Below are 18,304 nucleotides of genomic sequence, written 5' to 3' on the forward strand. Positions count from 1 at the left end.
AATGAAATGAGACAGTTTGTGAACTTGGCTGAAAGAGAGGAGGATGATAAATAGTGTGTGCGTATATTCAAATATTAGTATTAATATTACACTTGCCCAGAACATGATGAGCCAGGGTTACATTATAGATGATACAAATGAGTGTAATATTCTGGATTCTGGTTAGGTTAGGTTAGGTTAGGTTAGGAAGATAAGATAAAAACAGGAAAAATTATCAACCACTTGATTCAAGCACTTGATTTGAATCCTACCAAAAGCCCTAGAAATATCTTTCTGCTGATGTAAGTATCTGCATTGATACCAGTGTTCTGTTATTGATGACCTCTTCTGCAAGCACACTGCCCACAAAGTGAAGTCTATTAAAAGTTAGAAAGATTCAGCAGATATAATAACAATAGTGTATTGTTCCAATGTTTCACCACAGAAGAAGAAATCTTTAGCATGTTCTGGGCCATGTCTCACTTAACCAGCTACAATGACCTGCTGCCCTAACCCCTTTGATTTCATGGCAATATCTATCTCCACTGTCTCACCCTGGTGACAGTCATTGTAGGGTTCCTGATGGCTATACTGTCCTCTGCTGGTGCAGCCCAATATTTCCTGGTCATGCCCTCTCTTAGGCATCCAGGTCATCTGCATTCTTTGGGGATTTATTTAACAAATATTTAATAAACATCAGTATTTGCCAGACACTGGTGCTAGCCTCTAGCCACTTTAGATATTTTCAAGAGAGAAGGGAAGGTCTTCATCATTGTTTGGGGACTAACAGAACATAGAGGCCACCCAGTCCTAATGATTATTAAATAATATCTATTAGCTACAAAGCTCTTGATTACACAGAAGTGTTTTACTGCATGGTACAGTCCTGGATAGGGTCAGCAGAAGGACAGAAGGAACTGTACAGGTCCAAGATGGCATCAGTTATGCTAACAGCCATGCAGGAGCTATTTCCTGGAATGAGGTTGTAGCTAAAGCAGAATTTCCAGCTGATCTACAAAGGACATGTTATGTGAGCAAAACAAAAAACAAAAATAACCTTTACTGTGTGAAACCATTGAGATTTTGGAGTTAATGCAGCATAACTTACCCTATCCTGGATCATTAGCTATGGAATGTGTATGTATAGCCATTTTAAATGCCAATTCTGTTATACCTATATTAATGTGATTACAGTGTGTTATCAAAGCTTTAATATATTGTAAATAAATTTCTACAAAGTTAGTACAATATGAAGTCATTTGGATCTGGACTCCCAAAAGACATGGTAAAAACACTTAGAAGGTACATGGTAAAGGAAACCAGTGACCTACTGAATGGCAGAAAAATATTTGCAAATGATATGACCAAGAAGGATTAATATCCAAAATATATAAACAGCTCTTACAACTCAACATTAAAAAAAAAAAAAAACAATGTGATTAAAAAATAGACAGAAGACCTGAATCGACAATTTTCCAAAGAAGAAACACAGGCACATGAAAAGATATTCAGCATCATTAATCATCAAAGAAATGCAAATTAAAACCACAATGAGAAATCACTTCACACCTATTAGGATGGCTGTCATTGAAAAGAATACAAATAATACAAGTTGGTGATACAGAGAAAAAGGAACTCTCCTACACTGTTTTTGGTGATGTAAATTGGTGTTGCCACTGTGGAAAACAGTATGGAGGTTTCTCAAAAAACTAAAAATACAACTACCATATAACTCAGCAATTCCACTCCTGGGTATATGGCTGAAAAAAATGAAAACACTAATTCAAAAAAATACATGCACCCCAATGTTTAGAGCAGCATAATTTACAATTTCCAAAATATGGAAGCAACCTAAGTGTCCATTAACAGATGAATGGATAAATAAGATATGGAATGGAATATTACCCATAAAAAAGAATGAAATTTTGCCATTTGCAACAATATGGATGGGATTGGAGGATTTTCTGCAAAGTGAAATAGTCATACAGAGCAAAGACAAATACTATATGGTATCATTTATATGTGGAATCTAAAAATTAAAACAAACTAGTGAATGTAACACAAAAGGAACAGACTCATAAATATAAAGAACAAATTAGTGGTTACCAGTGGGGAGAGAGTAAGGAGGAGGGGCAAGGTAGGGGTAGAGAGGTTCAAACTACTCTATATAAAATAAATAAGCTACAAGATATATTGTACAACACAGAGAACATAGCCAACATTTTATAATAACTATAAATGGACCATAACCTTTGAAAATTGTTAATCACTATGTTGTACACCTGAAATCTATATAACATTGTACATCAAATATACCTCAATAAAAATACAACAAATAAAAGCAATTGGAAATGAAAAAAAGAGAACACTTAGGGGGAGCAAAAGAGATAAGTTTACATTTTTAGTTGACTCTGGGAGACTACATAATACATTTTACCTTCTGAATATTTCTTCCAGTGATACCTCTTGTTCTTCCTTATTGCTCTGTGTTACCATTGCCCAAAAATCCAATTTCACTTTATTTTTCTCACTTTCATTTCTGCCTCTATATGTTATCAATTTCTACACACTTCCTTCTATAGCTACCTAGATGTCCTCCAAATCAATTTCCCCATAAGGGACATGATTCCTAAATTTGAGAATTCATGAAAGATTTATGGGGCTTACAGCCTCCTAGTAACACTCAATCCTCTTATTTATGGATTCTGTATTTGCATATTTGTCTACTCATTAACATTTATTTGTGACCCCCACATCATCAATACTTGAGGCCATTCAAGGACATGCACAGAATGGTAAAAACATTGAGTTGTCTGACATGAATGCTCTCAGCTGAGGTAAAACAACTGCTTTCTTGCTTCAACTCTTGTTTTTGCAGTCTATTTGATGCCATAGCTTTTGCTCTTTTATGCTTCTTGGTGATTTTGCTTTTCCAAATAGCCCCTAGGCATAGTGTTGAAGTGCTGTCTAGTGTTCCTAAGCATAAGATGGTTGTGATGTGCCTTATGGTGAACATACATGTTTTAGTTAAGCTTCATTCAAGCATGAATTATAGTAGTGTTGGCTGTAAGTTCAATGTTAATGAGTCAACAACAAATACTAAATAAGGTATCTTTAAACACAAATGTGCATATTACAGTGTTACATATTCATCAGTTGACAAAAATGTTGTGGTCAGATGCTAGCAGATACCTAATCTTACATTACTCCTAAAAGCAGTGGTTCAATATCTGCTAATGCAGTGTTCATGAGGACTTTATAGACTATTACCATGAATAAAGAGAAACACCTATATTCCCATCTGAGAATCCCCTTGTGGCTCACACAAAACATGCTCAAAAAAGCTCACACACTTCTCAGCAGATAAAAATACTCATTTTTCACATTCGACTTGTAACATATATTCAATGATATTTATAAAGTACACTAATTTTAAATGAAGAGCTAAAATTTTAAATACATGTATACACTTGAGAAACTACCAACTATATCAAGATATAAAATATTCACATGAAGTTCACTCATGTCCCTTTTCAGCTAATATCCCCAAAACATGAGGTAAGCATTCTTCTGACATCTATCACCATCTATTTTGTCTGTTTTTTGAACTTCATGTATATGGAACCACAGTGTATGTACCTTTTTGTGTCCAGCATCTTTTTCTCAACAGAATGTCTGTGTTAACAGTTGTATTTAGTAGTAATGCATTCACTATGTATTACTGTGTAGTATTCCATTGTATGAATTAATCAAAATATATTTCTCCATTCCCCAGTTGATAAAACATTTGAGTTACTTCTAGTTTGAGGCTATGCTGAACAAAATTGCTTTGAACATTTTTTGTGCATATATTTTGGTGGACATATGGACATATTTTTCATGAATACATACCCAGCACTGGAACTGTTGGATGTTCCTACATCATACGGTAGCTGTAGGTTAGCTTTACATTGACAGTTTTCAAAAGGTTAAATAATTTTCCTCCCATCAGCAATGTAGGAGACTTTCAGTTGTTCCACATTCACCAAATTTTGCTAAACAATTTTTTAATATTTTAACCATTCTATTGAGTATGAACTAGTTTCACTGTAGTTTTAATTTGCTTCTTCCTAAAGACTAATAAACATATTGGTAATTTAATAATATTTATTAGTTTAATTAATTAGTTTACTGGTTTCTGTGTTGTTAAAGAAATATTACTTATTCCAATGTCATGAAATATTCTCCTATGTTATAGTCCAGAAGCATTACTGTTTTATCTTTTAAATTTAAGATCTTCCAATATGGATATGGATATATAATTGTTCCAACACTATTTATTAGAAAGATAATTTACTCACTTTTGAAATTTAAATGCATCTGTTTGTCTTCAATCAATTTGTCATGTATGTATGGTCTATTTCCATCTATTTTTCTATTCCATTTGATTCTTTGTCTATCCCTTTCACAAATACAACAGTCTGAATTTTTACAGTTTTATAGTAAGTCTTAAAATCTAGTACTGTATGCCCTATATCTTTGTCTTCTTCAAATTTTTCTAGTCCTCTGTGGTTTCCCATACATTTAAAAATCAGCTTTTTAATTTCCTGTGGAAATTTTCTTCTGAGATTTGGATTGAAGTTGTATTGAATTGAACTGAATATTTAGATAATTTTACTAATAACTAAGATTTTTAAAATATTGTCTATGTTGTAAATCAACTACACTCCAATAAAAAATAAATTTTAAAAATAAAAAAATACTGTCTGTGGATATTTACTAAGATATCAAAAATTTGAGTAGTATTGAGGAAGCTGCAGAATTTTTTGTTTGTTTGTTTGTTGCAGTTAGGGCTTCTAGAAGCAAAGAAAACTGAAACCTAAGCCTTGGAACATGAAATGATAACCAAACAGATAATGAAAATTTAAGAGATTTACTTTCACAGAGGTATGAGGTTTTATTTCAAGGGTCCTGGAGCCGTGGAGATAAAAACTTGATTTTAAACTCAAAGAAGTTTATCTTATCTTCCCCTAAAGAATTTATTTACATTCTAAAAGCTAACAGTCCAGGATCATTCCCTTTCTCTTCTCAAGGAATGTTTACAATAGGGAACTAAGCCTTCTCTACTTCTCTCAGAAGGGAAAGTCACACAGCTATCTGTCTCCTAGTTAAGCTTTCAGATTCATATTTTTATGGTATGTTAGCCTACAGTACAAACCCCAGTACTGGTAGAGTGACCTCTAATCTGACTCTTTTCGAGAAGAGAAAAGAATTGGGGCAAATGGAAATTGATATGGTTATTGCTGTATGTCCATAATTTGTCCCTGCTCTAAAAGGCTCATGCCTATTTACAAACAATACAAATAAATATAGATACTAAAAACTTGTCATAGTTCATACTTTTTAGTAAAGGAGCTTTTCTCATCTTCAATAGGTTATATCTGAGTATTTGATGTTTTAAAAAATCTAATATAAACGATATTTGCAAATTTCTTTTTCCAATAATTTGTTGCTAGTATATAGAAATCTAATTGATTTTTGTATATTTTGTATGTTTGTATATTGATTGTATCCATCAATCTTCCTAAATTCACCTACTAATTTAATAGTTTTTTTGTAGATTTGTTTCAGTTTGTTGTCTTTCCTCTTTCCCCTTTCTCTGCCTTTTTTTTTTTTTTTTTTTTTTTTTTTGCTATAGTGACCAAGACCTCCATCACAATTTTGGATAGAATTTTGCTTATATATTCAGTTTGTCTGGTTCTGAATTTTAGGGACAAAGTATTCAATATATCTCCATTTAGTATGATGATAGAAATAGGTTGTTCTAGATACCCTTTTTCAGATTAAGGAAGTTCTGTTGATTCCTAGTTTCCTGAGGAGAATAATTATAACATGAATAGAAGTTAAATTTTTTCAAAAAGTTGTTTTTTCCATCTACTGAAATAATGATGTGATTTTTTAATCTGTTTTGATAATGTAGGCAAATTATATTTTTTGCTTTTCAAATATTAAACTGATTTTGCATCCCTGAAATAAAAATCAATTGTTTGTAATGTAAAACAATTATGTATGTATACACAAAATGGAGGAAAAGCTTTCAGTCTTTCACCATTGAGTATAAAGTGTGTGGCTTATCCTATACGGCCTTTACTATGTTGAGTTATATTCCTTCTATATTCAATTTGTTGAAGGTTTTATTATGAAAGGATGCTGTATTTTTCTGCATGTGTTAAGATTCGTCATATGATTTTTATCTTTCCTTCAATTTTTTAAAAATAAATTAATTTTTTTATTTTTTTAATGGGGGTACTGGGGATCGAACACAGGACCTTGTGGGTACTAGGCATGTGCTCTCCCACTGAACCATACTTGCCTCACTCTTTTTCTTCTTTTAATCTGGATATTGCATTTATTGGTTTGTGTACATTGAATCACCCTTTCATCCCAAGGATAAATCCCACTTGATCATGATGTATGATCCTTTTGATGTGCTGCTGAATTCTATTTGACAATTTTTTTTTTTGCCAAAGAAGTTATACAGCTGGCCAAGAGCTACAAAAAAAAGAAGATGCTAAATGTCACTCATTATTAAGGAAATGCAAATCCAAATCACAGTGAAATATTGCCTCACACGTGTTAGAATGGCTGACATAAAAAAAAAAAAAACCACGAGATAACAAGTGTTGGCAAGGATATGGAGAAGAGAGCCCTTGTTCACTGTTGGTATGAATGTAAATTGATACAGCCACTATGGAAAACAGTATGGATGTTCCTTTAAAAAATTAAAAGTAGAATTACCATATGGTTCAGCAGTCCCACTTCTGGGTATATATACAAAGGAAATGAACATAGAAGATCAAAAAGATAGCTGCAGTCCCATGTTCATTGCAGCATTATTCACAATAATCATGATAAGGAAACAACCTAAGTGTCTGTCAGTGGATGGATGGATAAAGAAGATTTATATTTATTTATTTATTTACTTACTTACTTATTTATAGAAATAAAATGGAATATGGAATGAGAAAGAAGGAAATCCTGCCTTTTGAACCTTGAGGGCATTATGCTAAGTGAGATGTCAGACAGAGAAGAGAGACAAGTACTGTGTGATATCATTTATCTGTGAGACTTTAAAAAGCTAAACTCACAGAAACAGAGGGGAGAATGCTGGTTAGCAGGGGCTGTGGGATGGAAGAATTAGATACTGGTCAAAGGGTACAAATTTCCAGTTAGAAGATGAGTAAGTTCTGGAGATCTAACGCACAGCATTGGGATTATAGTTAACAATACTGTACTATATTCCTCAAAGTTGCTAAGAGACTAGATCTTAAGTGTTCTAATCACACAGAGAAATGGTAATTATGCTGTGCAATGTGGGTGTTAGCTACAGTGGCAATCATATTGCAACATATATATGTACCAAATCAACACATTGTACACCTTAAACGTATAGACTGTTATCTCAGTAAAGCTGGACACTCATCTTTAGAGGTTTATAGTCTAGTCAAAATTATAGAACCCACACATTAATAACCGTCAGGCATACTTACAAAGCAACATCAAAATGGGTGCTAATTGGTGGAAAATGTTAAAGCAAGTGAGTTTGATTAAACTGAGCAGAGCTCAATCAAGGAGATATGGACCAGGTATTCAGGTAGAGGAAGCCCTTGTAGTGGCAGCAGGAATGAAGAAGTTAGTTCAAACTGGAAGAAGAGCTTGAACAGAGAGAGGATAGGAGGTAGATGTATTCTCATGTTGTGTTTTAAAGGAACAGGCAGACATAGAAAGTTCATGCTGTTCTCCTGGGAAGCTCTGGTCTCTGCACTTAACACTTGTATATTACTACTCTCCATTTCATAAACAGCATGTCTTGGTAATGGCAAAAAAAGCGAAACAAAACAAAACTAATACATTTACTATGATTCCTGCAAATTTAATTGCTCTTGTCCGTTTCTACCCACTTACTTCACATTCTGTTGCTAAGCATTTTTTACTTCAAGCTTTGCTTATGTGTTCCATCAATTTGGTTATGGATTTTCTGCTTGCAGCTGCCCTAATTCTATGCCACATACAAACGTTATTTAGCAATATTCGCCTCATTCTTTCTCACACATATCCTAGTCAGCTGACTCATGGTGCTGTGAATTCAGCTTTTCACTCTGAGCAGACTGGCTGCATCTCAGGTCCTAAATATAGTTTTTTCTTAAGTCAGAAATGAAGACTCCTGATGGGCTTCACTCTAGGACAGGGCAGCTTCAGCTCCATGGTTCCACATGGACTCCACCTTCAGTAATCTGTGATGTAGTGAACTTATCTCTGCTGGGTAGTAAGGTACTCCTTCTTACTTAACTTCTTCTACTCCTTTCCCTTATATCAACAGTGTAGCCACTAGTCAGCCCCTCACAACTTCTTTGTAGAATAATCAGGAAAAAATGGTCTTATATAATTGTTTTACTTTTATTCTTAATTATGTGTAATTCATATCGTTTGAAAGCTGAGTGCTGTAAGCAAATCTAAAAGTCTATTTGTTTATTTTTAATTTGTTTATAGATTTTATGTAAAATAATTTTTTAATGTAAAGGTAAGCACAATTATAGGTGTTAATTATTGGATACATTTTAGTCATGCTAATGAAAACATGTGTACTAACACATTATGTAAATTAACAAATTTATTTAGCAAAACAATAATCATTCTGAAGTATTGAGGCATTTTATAAAAAGCACAGCCTTTACTAATAAAGCCTCAGAAGCCGTGTAGCACCTTTCTTGGAACATTCTACTTACTGACAAAGGCTCCCTAGGTTCAAGTGGAGAAATCATAGAATCCTCTTCAAGAGAGAAGTCAACAAGTTAGTTGGTGTCAAAGAATTTGTGTAAATGTTTAAAAGTCACCACAGTTACTGACTGTATCCAAAACCCAGGTATGTCTTTTTGGTAGATGGTATTATTAGCCCAATTCTTTACCGATCCCTTTAATGACAACCTGTCTTCTTAGTCAGCTTGGGCTGCTATACAAAATACTACAGACAGATATATATTTCCCACAATTCTGGAGTCTGGGAAATCCAAGGTACTAGCAGATTTGGTTCTTGTAAAGGTTCTCTTCCGTGGCCTGCAGGAGACTGCATTTTTGCTATATCCTCACAAGGTAGAGAGATGAAGCTTTGATGTCTCTTCCTCTTCTTATAAGGGCACAAATCCCATTACAGGGGTCCACTCTTGTGACCCCATCTAAACCTAATTACCTCCCTAATTCCAATGTCCTCATTTCCATACCATTACATTGGGGGTTAGGGCTTCCATACATGAATTGGGGGGAGTGCACACTGCATCCATAGTACAGTCTTTCCATGTGACTTGGCAGTCCTTTCTCCTCCTCCATAAGGAGAAGTACTTTTTTCCTATTCATTGACTTTGACCATGATTATGCAGACTTGTTTTGGCAAATGGTATATTAGCAGAGGTAAGATAAGCAGAATTTGATATGACCTTGCATCACGGGACTGCCTCTGCCACTGGCATAAGGAGAACATTATCCATCCGCTAGGGTCCCAACAGAGGATAAGAGATGTGTAGAGCAGATCCACCCCAGTTGCTATAACGTGAAGAAGCACCCCAGCCAGTCTGAAGAACTATAGGGAGAAGCAGAGCTGCCCAGAGAAGCTCCTTTCAGGCCAGCTAAATCCCAGCAAATCTACAAATAAGTAAATATTTTAAGCCACCTAGTTTTGAAGTGGTTTGTTATACAGCACCAGTCAACAATAATAGTCTTATATTATTCAAGTATATCTTGTGTTCCACAGTGGGATTACAAAATATTTATATATATATATCTTTTATATTTTCTTTCAAGTGTAGTCCCAAGTGTTTTTTCTTATGTGTTGTAGCTTTGAGTGAAATATTCACCATTACATTTTAAAACTGTAAAGCAAAACAATTAAGATTTAAATAATAACTGTGTCTAACTATCTTACTGAATTGTTTTATAATTACTAATACTTTTCAACACTGATTATAAAAACTGCATTCTATTTTGTATAAAATCTAGCATAATCATCTATACCAAACGATTATATTTAAATCTATGTTTTGCTGTATTCAAAGTCAACACATTTTTCATTCACAATGTCTTTACCTGTGAGTTTGTTATTTCAAGTCATCTTTTATATAACTGGACTATATCCTTAATAAACTCTATGCATGCATAATTTATATGCAGTAAAATACACACATTTTAAGTCTACAGTTTAATGAATTTTGACAAATGTATACAACCGGGTAACCACCACTATGATCAAGATGCCGAATGTTTCAATTATTCTAAAAGAATCCTTTGAGGCTCTCTGTTTGAAGTCAGACTCTATCCTGAACCCCAAAGCATCCTGATCTCTTTTTTGTCACTATAGATTAATTGTTTCTTCTAGAATTTAGTAAAATTGGAATCATACAGTATGTGGTCTTTCGTATCTGGTTTCTTTTGCTCAACACATTTCTGCAACTCATTCCTGTTGCTGTATATATTAGTAGTACTGACATTTTTTAATTGCCAAGTAGTATTCCAGTGTATGAATATATCACGATTTGAGATGCTTCCGTATTTGGGCTACTATTAAAATTATTTATATTCTTATACAAGTCTTGTTCTTGTATGTCTTCTATTGGACATGTCAATTCTTTTAACTACATACTCAACAATAAAATTGTTGAGTCACTGGGTAGATGTTTTTTAAATTTTTTTTTGTATTGTTTTGTCAGAATTTTCAGAACCAGGGTCTCTACTGGGCAAGTAGAAAAATAGAGAATTTTTATTACCTTGAATAGGCAGCCAGGACGAAGCAAATGCAGGGTTCAGGCTGGGTGGCGTCTCCCTCAGGGGCTGGGGCTGGGGCTGGGGCTGGGGCTGGGGCTGGGGCTGGGGCTGCGGCGGGTCCTTCCCGCAGCTGGAGCGGCCGAGCGAGCACGGTCCCGGAACCGGAAGTAGTCGCTCGCTGTCTTCCGCGCCGCGCCGTGTTGCTGGGCGAGGCCTGGGCCGTCAGGGTTAAATTCTGAAGTGACTCTTTTTGTTGCCTTCTGACTTCTCTGTCCCACATATCACCACAAGGACAGTGGTCTGGCTTGAGGTGGCTTCATCGTGAACGGGCTGGCAGTTTACCGTGTTGATTTGGGACTCTCTAGAAGGCAGCGTCTCTAGAAGGACCCTTGTTCTGAAAGGGTGTTTCTGTTTCCACATAAGGGTGGCCGTGCCCGTGCACACGCAGGACAGCAGGCGCCACCACGTGTCGGTGGTTGTGTAGGACACGCTGACAAACTCGTCAGAGGCGCGTCGGGCCTGGTCCACGTAGGTCTTGGAAGTCCTCGGACGCCATCTCGGGCCCGGCTGAGGGAGGCCTCCGCCCTGTGCTTCCTGCACCTGAGGGAGCCGGGCTGCGCCAGAGTGCAGGCGGGGCGGTGGCCCTGGTCAGTGCAGGTCAGCCCAGGAGGGATGACCCCAATCAGCGGGTTGGCGTGGGGCCCTGGGTCATTGTGGGTGGTTCCGGTGACCGCGGGTCGGGGTAGGTGGCTTGGGTCACGCGGGCCGCGGCTCGCTGGAGCCCCCTGTCCTTTGGGCAGGGGTAGGCGTATTTTTAATGTTACTAGAAATTGCCGAACAGATTTACAAAATGCTTATACTATTATACCAGAAATATATGAGTGTTCTGACTGCTCCTTATACTTGTCAACATTTGGTGTTACTAGTGCTTTCAATTTTAGCCATTGTAATGAGTGTGTAGTAGTATCAAATTGTGGTTTTAATTTGCATTTCTAAAATGACTTAGGATGTTGAACATCTTTTCTTATACTTAATGGTCATTCAGATACGTTCGTGAAATATCTCTAAATCTTTTGCTTATTTTTTAATTGGGTTACTTTTTCCATTCGTTGACTTTATTTATATGTTGTGGGTCACATGTATATATTGTAAATATTTTCTTGTCTGTGCCTTTCTTTTCATGTACTTAACAGAATCTTTGCGAGAACAGTTTGGGAAGACAATTCTTCATCGGTTCCTCATGTTTCTTCATTTATTATGAGCAGTGTTACCACCTGAACTTTTTTCTGGACTACCTTTTAATGGATGTTTGTATAGCAGGTAGCTTTGGATGAGATGATGTCTCCCTCTAGAGCAAAAGGCAGGTATGCTGACTGTCCAGTATGATAAAAGATAATGTCTTCTTCTGGAGCAAGGGTAGCCGTGCATACTGAACATCATAAATATTTGAGTTCCCTGAGGTCAGGAGTCCTCCCCTATAATGCAACTCTGCACATGTTCTAACATCTATCTGGCGCATCTGCCTCACCCCTGTGGGATTAGGGGACAAAGAAAATTGGTAGAAATATGCTAATGGTCATGGTACTTGCTGTGCCATGAGTAATAAAGGTTTGACCCAGGAGTCTTGGATGACAGCATCCATCAAACTGTGACAGTCTAACTCATTAGTTTGCTACTTGGGTAAAATGTCAGATCCTTCACAGTTATTGGCAAGCAGACATCTATAATTTTAAAGAAGTATATTTGTCAATTTTTCCTTTTATAGTCATGCTTTTCTGTGTTCTGTCAAAGAAACATCTCAAAGTCACTAAGATTTTCTTCTAAAATTTTATAGCTTAGTTTTTATGTTTAGGTCTATGATCTGTTTCGAGTTATTTTTTGTGATTGTTGTAAAGTGTTGATAGCTTCATTTAAAAAATATTGAAATCTAGTTGTTCTAGCACCATTTTTGTAAAAAAAAAAAAAACTGCTTTTCCTCTAAATTATCTTGTTATCTGTAGTAATCCAAGGATCATGGGCACATGGGCTTATTTTTGGATTCTCTGTCAGTTCCACTGCTCTATCTATATATGCCTGTGTACTATAGCTTTATAGTATCTCTTGATATCAGGCAGTTTAATTTCTCCAAATTAGTAATTAAAAAATTATTTTAGCTTTTCTAGGTCTTTTGTTTTTTAATATACATTTTAAAATCATCTTAGCAATTTCTACAAAGTCTTGTGGTTCTGATTGGTATTGCATCAAATCTATTTATTAATTTGTGCAAAACTGAATCTAAATATTTAGTCTTCCAATCCATTAGCAGATAATCTGTTTACTGTGGTTTCCTTTGATTTTTCTCTCCAATGTTTAGTAATTTTCAGTTATACGTCCTTCAGTTATTCTGTTAAATTGATTCCTAAATATTTCATGCTTTTGGATGGTATTGTAAATGGTATCATTTTATGTTATTTTATTTTTCTTTTATTTATTGCTACTATAGAGAAATATGATTGCTGTATCTTGACTTGAGTCCTCCTATTTCGCTAATTTCATTTATTAGCTCTAGTAGTTTCATGTTAATTCCTTAGGATTTTGTATATAGATGATCATGTTATCTGTGAATGAAGAAATACTTCTTGATAATCTAACTATATGCCCCCTTTTTGCCTTTTTGCACTGTGTAGTTTTCTTCGTGGAATGTTATTTAATTGGAAATTTAATTTAGTTAATAAATATGGGGCATTCTGACTGGCTTCAGGAATCTATAAATTTGTGTTTCTTCTTTAAAAAGCTCTCAACCGGTTTGGCTTTTCTCTTTCTTCTTGAGTCTGTTTTGTAATTTGTGTTTTTCAACACATTGCTCATTTCACCTAGGTTATTGAAATTATTGGTGTACATTTTAAAAGTAATCTCTTATTCTTTTAATGACTGTTGTATCTTTAGCCATTTCTCTTATTTTATTCCTGATGTCAGTATCTGAGTTATCTTTTTCTTTGGTTATTGTTCAATTCAGCTAGAGCTTTAGCAATTTTACTACCCTTCAGAAAATAGTTTTTTGTTATTTTAATTTTCTCTATTCTGTTTTTTATTTTAGTGATTTGTGCTCTTTTTATTATATTAAATTTACATTTGGTTTAATATTACTCCCTTTTTTATAGCTTCTTAATGGAGAATCTTGGATGATAGATTTTTGACCTTTCATTTTTTTCTAATCTAAGGATTTAAATCTATAAATTTTCTTCTATCTAATTTCTTTAGTTGCATCCCACAAATTTTATTATGTTCTTTTTAAATTCTCTTTTAGTTCACATTTTCTAGTTTCCATTGTGATTTTTTGGATCCATGTTTATTTAGACCTGTGTTATTTAATTTATAAATATTTGAAAAATATTCCAGATGTTTTCTCATTATTGATTTATACTTTAATTTAGTTGTAATCAGAGAATGTAATCTATAGTTTATAGGGACCTTTTTATGTGGTATAGTAAATGCTCTGTCTTGGTGAATATTCCACTTATGCCTGAAAATATATGTATTCTGCAGTTATGACATGGAGTGTTCCATAAATGTCAATTAGGTCAAGGTAGTTTATATAATGTTGTACATATCTTCTATACCTTACTGATTTTGTCTTTGTTTTATCAATTACCAAGAAAGCTGTCAAAATCTCTTTATTACAGTAGATTTGTCTATTTTCCTTTATAGTTCTGTCATTTTTGTATTTCGTGTACTTTGATTTATCCTTTCTGGAAATCTTTATTTTTTTGTGTACATCCAGGTTTCCATCTGGTTCTATAAATTTTTTTTTAACATTTTTTTGTAGTGCAGATCTTCTGGTAACTTAGCTTGTGCTTGTCAGAATTTCTTTTAGTTTAGCTTCATTTTTGGAAGATAATTTTGCTGGGTGTATAATTTCAGGTTGATGGTATTTTTCTTTCAATATTTTAAATATGTCATTTTATTGTTTTCCAGCTTTATTTATAACCAGGTGTATATTTTTGAATAAAACAAAGAAGGTGCACCCTATAGCTCACTGCCTGGAGACAGTGTTCATTTAGTAGCACACAGGTTATACCCAAAGTATATATATAGCCTAGTAGTGTTAGTGAGTAGAAGATACAGATTTTCAAGTTTGTGGAGGCCAAGGAAGCTATAATTTTTTATTTTTTCTGAGAGCTTTTTTTAATCATGAAAGGGCATATAATTTTGCCAAATGCTTTTTCTGCTGCATTTATTGAGATGGTCATGTGATTTTACACTCTATTTTGTTAATGTAGCATATTACAATAATTGATTTTCATATGTTGAATGATCCTTGCATCCCAGGACTGAGCCTGCTCGATCATAGTGTATGATGCTCTTAATGTGCTGTTAAATTTGATTTGCTAGTATTTTGTTGAGAATTTTGGCATCTGTATTCATCGGGGATATTGACCTGTAGTTTTCTTGTGTTTTTTTCTGACTTTGGTATCAGGGTAATGCTAGCCTCGTAAAATCAGCTTGGAAGGGTTCCCTCTCCTTCAGTTTTTTAGAAGAGTTTGATAAGGATTGGTGTTAATCCTTTAAATGTTTGGTAGAATTCAGCAGTGAAGCCATCTGGTCTAGAACTTTTCTTTGTTGGGAAGTTTTTAATGATTGATTCCATATCCATACCAGTTACAGGTCTATTCAGACTTTCTATTTTTTCATGATTCAGTCTTGGTAGATTATGTATTTCTAGGAATTTGTCCATTTCTTCTAGGTTGTCCTGTTTGTTGGTGTATCTTTGTTCATACTAGTCCCACAATTCTTTTTACTTTTGTGGTTATCATTTGTACTATCTCTTCTTTCATTTCTGATTAAGTTTGCTTCCTTTTAGTTCTCATATTTAGTTTCTCTTTAAATGATACTTCATTTATTTGTTAATTCAATGAATTTTTGTTGAGACCATTATATTTTCCACACTGATTATGCAGATATGACAAAAAAATCAGACAAGATCTCTCCCTTTATAGATCTTAGAATTTGTTGATATGGTTATGATAATGCTTATGTCTTCTGAAATAATATGAACCTCTATCAATGCTAAGTTAAATTCTTTTTACTTCCCTTATTCAAATCCAAACTCAAAAAGCCCAGGTAAATTTCCTCTGCTTCCATATTGCTTTCCACCTCTGCCCAATGGATGTCTTCTTCTCAGATGTTATATTATTATCTCTACCAATGTGTAAGGTTTACATCACACACTCTCAATTTAATTAATCAGTGTACTTTCATAGCATATTTGTTCTGTATTTTATGGCCATTTTGAAACATATTTATTTTTCACACTAGAATATTTTCTTTAGACTTGCCTAAGATAAAGCCAAACATTAGTTAAAGTGGTGAAAACACATTCTTTTCAGTAACTACTGACAGTAGGGTAAAGAGCTGAGCTCCATTCCAATTTGTACTGAGGTGACTGAGTGTTTTAAAGGGAGAATGAGGGATTTGGGAAAGGGAGTAGTGCTCAAGCAGTATCAGGGGAGTGAAAAATTATGAGAAGTGGGTAAGAGGGTCAGTCAGTATATATGCCATTAGGTCAGCTGTATCTCCTAGCTAGCAATTATTGAAATTAGGATTATATCCTCCCACAGAGATTGGGAGACAGTGATCCTATCCTTTCTGAAATTTACATTTTGAAGGAATGGCTTCAGTCCCTGAGAAATACACTCTGTGGTTGGAGGAGATATATACACAGATATCTCAAAGGGATGGGTGATGGATTTACATCTTCCTCCCCTCCTCCCTTCCCCCTCCCTTCCCTCTCCTCCTTCCCTCCTCTCCCTTCCCCTCCCTTCCTTTTCCCCTCCTCCTCTTTAGTAAATGGTCTAAGAAAAGGGGTATCAGGGCCTTTCTGTCAGATGTTAGATAGAATAAACATTAAATTCTATTGATAGCCTTGAGCTTTTTCAGGCAAGAACTTAAAGAAGGGTTGGGTAGTCCCAGGTATGTAACCTTACGCCACCAAAAGCCATAATTGATTTGGTAAGGTCTCTTAATGCAGGGATTTGAAAGAGTCTTTACATGCTGAGAGTTCTTTTGTAATTCTTAGCTCCCATCTTTGTATTCCTTATAAAGTATTCCTGGCACATAGTAGTTTCTTAAGATGTAGATCAAATTAGTTTAAATACTAATACTTCTTTAATAACCAGATTTCAGTTATTATTTTCTGTTGGTATTGATTGGCCTTTTCTATTTATCCTGCATTCTCAAGACGCAATGCTCGGGCTGCCTTATATAGTTTATATACTGCACAAATATTTCTGGATGAAGAGGTGAAGGAGAGCTTAAATCCAGTTTGTACTTTACATGCTGTGAGCCCCAAAGCCAGCACTCATATCCTCTAAATCACACAAATACTCATGTGGGCTACTTGCTATCCTGCCAGTTACAGTGCCTGGACTACAGGGTTCTAAATGAGACCAGATGGACATGTTCTAATTTTTTTTTTTCTGGAGAGTTGAGGTAAAGCAGTTTTAAAGCAAAATTTTCAATAATTACCTTGATTTTTGCCTTTCTTTGTAACAAGAGAAGTTTCATTTGCTAAGGTTCAGGTTTTTGAGCACTAGGGAGCACAAGTTAGTACAGTGTAAGAGATTGTTTAAATTCTACTCAAGGTCTTCAAGAGAATGGATTTGTATCCAGGGGCCTCTCAGATAAAGTCACTGCCTTGGTAACCGGTGTCACAACCAAGAAAAACAGATTCCTCTCTAGGGAGTTTACTGTCTTTTTGTTGATTTTGATTTGAGATTGGGATAGATTTATCTGCTTTTATTATCTTTTCTATACAAGTTTATGCAGAGATACTTTCAAGTAGGCAAGTACGGTCATGATTTGTTCTTGAGTAATACCAATTTTCTTTTTTTCCATTCATGGGGATTTTTTTAGACTTTGAAAGGTTGTGCCTGTTTATCAACTCAGTGCCTTGCTAGTGCTTCATTCCTTCACGTACCAACTTGTGCATTCCCATTAATCCATCCCAAGTTTTTCTCCACCAAAAAACCTCATAAACATTAAAGATAATTAAAGATCATTTTTTGCAGTGTCACAACTTTGCATTTTATATTCCACAGGGAGTAATTAATTAAAAAATCACCAATGATAGTAAAAAAAATTCATCAATGACAATGGGAAGTGATATGTTTGCTTGGATTAAGAAAATTAGTTTTTAAGGTTCTTCATGGTAGTATAAGATATTTAACATCAGATAATAACATATTACTGTTTTTGGAAAAAAATCTCAGGAAGGCTAAAAGAGCTGGGATGTATATCAGTATCCTCAACTTTACTGTATCTACCTTTCAGACTTTGTGTAATTGACAGAACTTGCTTTTTTCCAGCTTTTGTGTGAAACCAAAATAGATTCCAGTGTCTTCCATTAAGCGTTCCATTGTTGCCCACTTGTAAGACGCAAAGATTCTCATTTGTCTTTCAAAATTCATCAGAGCACATTCTTCAGTTACCATGGAAACTATTTCCAGCTAAATTTGAGAGGGTCTCTGGGCAGAACTGAAATACCAGCACTGATAGA

At 34.9% G+C, this 18,304-nt stretch overlaps 1 pseudogene; it reads right to left on the reverse strand.

The window, feature by feature from the left end:
• Window positions 1-847: 847 nt before the first annotated feature.
• LOC102521872 lies at window positions 848-11,326 on the reverse strand (annotated as a pseudogene).
• Between the last annotated feature and the right edge of the window lie 6,978 nt (window positions 11,327-18,304).

Source organism: Camelus ferus, chromosome 7 (assembly GCF_009834535.1).
Source record: "Camelus ferus isolate YT-003-E chromosome 7, BCGSAC_Cfer_1.0, whole genome shotgun sequence".
Taxonomy (NCBI): domain Eukaryota; kingdom Metazoa; phylum Chordata; class Mammalia; order Artiodactyla; family Camelidae; genus Camelus; species Camelus ferus.